The sequence below is a fragment of the Petaurus breviceps genome, unplaced genomic scaffold (genome assembly GCF_028583685.1).
Source record: "Petaurus breviceps papuanus isolate PSGF00001 unplaced genomic scaffold, PetGlider_PUasm1.0 78, whole genome shotgun sequence".
NCBI classification, from domain to species: domain Eukaryota; kingdom Metazoa; phylum Chordata; class Mammalia; order Diprotodontia; family Petauridae; genus Petaurus; species Petaurus breviceps.
Window position 1 is genome coordinate 8,686,108 of NW_027186502.1, and position 4,250 is coordinate 8,690,357.

Below are 4,250 nucleotides of genomic sequence, written 5' to 3' on the forward strand. Positions count from 1 at the left end.
GAAATTGGAGAAGTTATTAAGTTTAGAATAAACTAGGAAATACACAAGAATGAAGGAGTTCTCCAGCTAGGAGTGGAATATTTCACCCAAAAGGAAATTTCTGAAGATCCAGGGGAAGGAAGCTAGAGGTCAGGAATGTGTTGAAGAATTGGCTTTCCCTATGTATCTAGACTCCAAAGTCCTTTTTACTCTCTCTCCCAAAGATTGTCCAGCACCACGCTTCTTCCTTTCTCTCTTTTCCAGAGAGTTTGTAGGACCATTGCCTCTTCCTGAAGCTCTCTGGCACGAACTTTGCCTGTCATACAGATCCAAGGAATGGCTTAAACATTTTTCCACCAGTTAGGAATCCTGTTAGATTTGTCTTTCTTCGCAAATTCAACAGCATGCAAAATCCACCAGGCTGGAGTGAAAGTGGGGTTGCATTCACTTGATATAATTTGAGACCTGAAAATAACCTTAGAGATCACAGTAATCCAAAGAGATTAAAGGGATTTGCCTAAAGTCACACATAATAAATTTTTGGCAGGCCTAGTCTCCTGACTAACCTCAGTGGTCTTCCCAGACTTTGTTGGTTTTGAGTAGAGATGGGACATTTACAGGTATAGTTAGACCTTAATGGTCTAAAAGAATACGGACTGAAGAGCAAGTACTTTTACTACACCAGAGAGGTATACTAAGGGAAAGGCCTTTAGAGAACAGAAACTTTTGAGTCAAGTACTGTAAACTGAAATTACGTTAGGGTTAATTTTTTTTATCTTTTTATAATTTTATTTTTGTTTTATTGATGTACTTTATAGAAAACATAAGTATATATAATTGTATATATGTATGTACATATGTATATATATTTACACAGGATATTTTAAAAGTCAATTCAATTTTAAGCTAAAATGTATATGAATCAGTCAATAAACACTTTGTAAAACCATCTTTCCAGGGAGTAGAAAAGGTATGTAGCTTTTGGTTGGGATTGTGTGTGTGTGTGTGTGTGTGTGTGTGTGTGTGTTAGGGGTGAGAGAGCTGGGAATCCAATGGAGGAAGAATGGGCAATGGGGTTTGAATGATGACCTACAGGGGTCAGGCTCACTGGGAAATATAGGGTATGACCAGGTGTATATTCATTGTTGAGTGGACACTAGCCCTCACATTCCCAGAGGAGGCTAGAGATAAGGTAGAGAGTAACACATCATTGGATAGGAGGCACACAGTCAGATGCAATGCTTTCTCACTTCACCTCTTCTTTCCAAAGTTTGGAGATTAGGTAGGAGACAGCTCATCATGAGATGCTTCCTTACCAGCTTGGTTCTCTTTGTCCTGGAAGCTATTAACACAAAAGGAAGAGGGAGATCAGGCTGGCTCACACAGTGGGTGGTTGAAGTTGCCTTGTGCTTGCAGATGGATGTTTCCCCAGTTGACCTCTAGCAGCCCTAGTCTGGAGATTAGACAGGCCCAGCAGGAGACAGAAGTCTTCAGCACTGGGAAAGTTACCTTGGTACAGATGGAAGTCAGCTGGGCCTCTTGCCACCTCCCCTCAGAGGAAGATGGAAGGCCTGCTGTCAGAGAGAGGTTGCTTCTCTTCTGCCTAAAGAATGCCACGCATTCTTTTCACTACACTATGTCTATGAATTTTTTGAAACAGGGAGGGGCCCAAACTTAAAGGTTATACACGTATTTGTAACTCAAGCAGCTAGATCTTTCAAACGGGTTCAATGCAATCTCTGCTTGCTTCCTTGCCATCCTGTTTGTATGTATGTGTGAGTATATACGTATATACATATATATACGTATATACACATATACGTATATATACGTATATACATATATGCACATATATACGTATATACATATATACATATATATGCCTTTGTACATCTTTATGCAAAATAATTAAATATCAGACATTTTGGAAATGCATGAACTAGGACCTTGAGAGGTTAAGTATAAACCCAAGGAAATTCACTTCCTGAAAATATTAATAATACCCAAACTAAGCAAGTAATAATTAAATCATGGAAAGAGAGAAAGTACTGCTGACTGTTCACGTTCCCTTGTCTCATAGTTTGTTCCCACCATCAGTAGTTTGACTCAATTTCTTTCTGTGAGCTTGAAACTGCCACAGCATTTCTGTATTTACATTTAAGATAATCCTCCTTCTGTGCTCCTGTTCTCCATTTTTCTTATCCCTTTGATTTACTGCTAGCTTTCTAATGTTGCTGCCTGGTGAGACTTGTAAAGGTTCTTTTCAGTATCTTTCAGCAGGAGGAATTATTAGTGCTAAAAACTGAAACAAGCTTCTGGGAAGATACTGGAGTAGAAAGAAACCAGGGGAACCAGCTCTGCCTTAATTTCTTTGAAGATAAGAAAGGAAAAAGAAAATAAAAGAATAAATTATGTGGAGGAGAGAAACATTACTGTGATTGCTACTGCATTTACAATGTCCTATGGCCCTGGAGTCTGTCCTCTACTACTGGTTCATTACCTGCTTCTATAGCCCACACGCAGCTGTACCTACCTCATTTTCCTGCCTGAGCAAGTTACTGAGGCCTTTCCCTAGCTGAACAGAGACGGTTGTGATTAGCAGTGGTGAAAGATGCGTGTTTTTCCAGCCTCTCACTGTTTCTCTCCATACAGGCTCACACAGACCCTCCCAGAGTTTGAGTCCCAGGATCCATCTCTGCTTCATACTGGACCTTGACTAATGACCTACTGCTCTCCCCTGAAGCCTTGCTAGTAGAAGGCAAGTCCCACTGGATCTTTCTTCGTAGTATTGGTCTTGGGAAATGATAGAAATCATAGACACATTAAATCTGGGATATCTCATTGATCAGTCCCTTAGAAAAAAAAATCAGAATTTCTTGCTTCTTCTACCTGTGAAAGGAAACCCACCTTCCCCTCCAATTTTCTGAGAGAAGTTCAGGAGGTTCTCCAAATGAATGGATGGAATCTCTCGTCTAAAACTTAGTTACCAAGGTTCCCTAACATCTGCTGCTGAACTGAAAGGAGGGGATTTCCTCTGCCCCTCCAAAGTCCTGAGGTTCCCTACCCTCCCCTGCCCTGCAGAAACAGATGACATTTTCCTGCCCCCACCTCCCCTAAAGCATGTGTGGGAGACATCAGGATTCTCCATAGAACAGAGGGGATTTCCTCTACCACTCCTAAAGCCTTAGGGATTCCACACCCCAGAAAGCCAAGAAAAGAAGAGGGGATTTCCTTTTCTTCCACACACCCTAAACTAAAGCTTCAGGAAATACTAGCATCCTCTCAGCAGCCTGTCCGCCAGCAGCAATAACTCCAACTCAAGCTAAGGTCCAAGGAAGTCAGCTTCACTGCTCTACCATTAACATACCTGAAAAAAATGAGTAGTAGAAATGGTGACACTATAAATAAATTCTAAAACATAAAAGATCCATAGGAATACAAGTTGAATTAGTGAAAGAAATGATGAAAGAAATACCCAAGATTAAATGGATAAAACATATATTTATAGAAGCAAATAAACATTCTAATTTAGCAAAAAAAAAAATGACCATACACACCAAAATGCAAAGACAGATAAAGGGTAATTTAGGGAAATTGTGAATTAATATATAAGAATGCAAAGTACAAATATGGAATAAGTAATGTGAATAAAAAAATCAGTAGACAAGAAAATTTAAGAAAAAGCTCAGGAAATAATAAAACTTAAAATGTAATTGAAAGGGATTATGTGAAATGCCTAGATAATTACATTTCCTTTTTTCAAATCATAGCTATCCAAAACCAAACAAACACTGTACCCCCCCTGCCTCCACTCCAATCCAACTCTCCATAACATAAAGGACTCATTGGAGAGCTTCAATAGTGAGAGCTCCCACTGGATACCCCCTAACCCTTTGGTCACTTCCCCCATTGGGCATAACGGACATGAATAGACTTACATCCAGAAGCAGTGATACCCTGGTCTATAACGCCAGCCACAGGTAGCACAGCTCTTAAGCAGGAGGGCAGCCCCTCACCCAGCATAAGGGCATAGAGCTCAGATCTCAGAAGGGGCAGTGCTCACAGCAGCAGCTGCATTCCTCTTCTAGCATAGGAGGGGCTCTGGAAGCTCCTGTGCCAAAGCTCAGGCCTTTGCATAAGGGGAAGCTTGGGCCATAGTGGCAGTAAGCAGTGGAGAGGGTAGAATCACAAGTCCTAGTAGAACAAGCAATGGTGGGGACCCCAGTGACAGTGTGAGTTGCGCAGAAGCACAGGCCTCATCACAGCAGCAC

The 4,250-nt window shown here is 41.0% G+C and overlaps 1 long non-coding RNA gene across 1 annotated transcript; it reads right to left on the minus strand.

Annotated features, from left to right (window-relative positions):
* Positions 1 to 812: 812 nt before the first annotated feature.
* Positions 813 to 4,017, minus strand: LOC138175591 (uncharacterized). The gene is made up of 3 exons (XR_011172040.1): positions 3,918 to 4,017; positions 3,227 to 3,346; positions 813 to 1,321 (listed from the first exon to the last, which is right to left on the minus strand). It is a non-coding gene; the product is annotated as an uncharacterized lncRNA (long non-coding RNA).
* Positions 4,018 to 4,250: the final 233 nt, after the last annotated feature.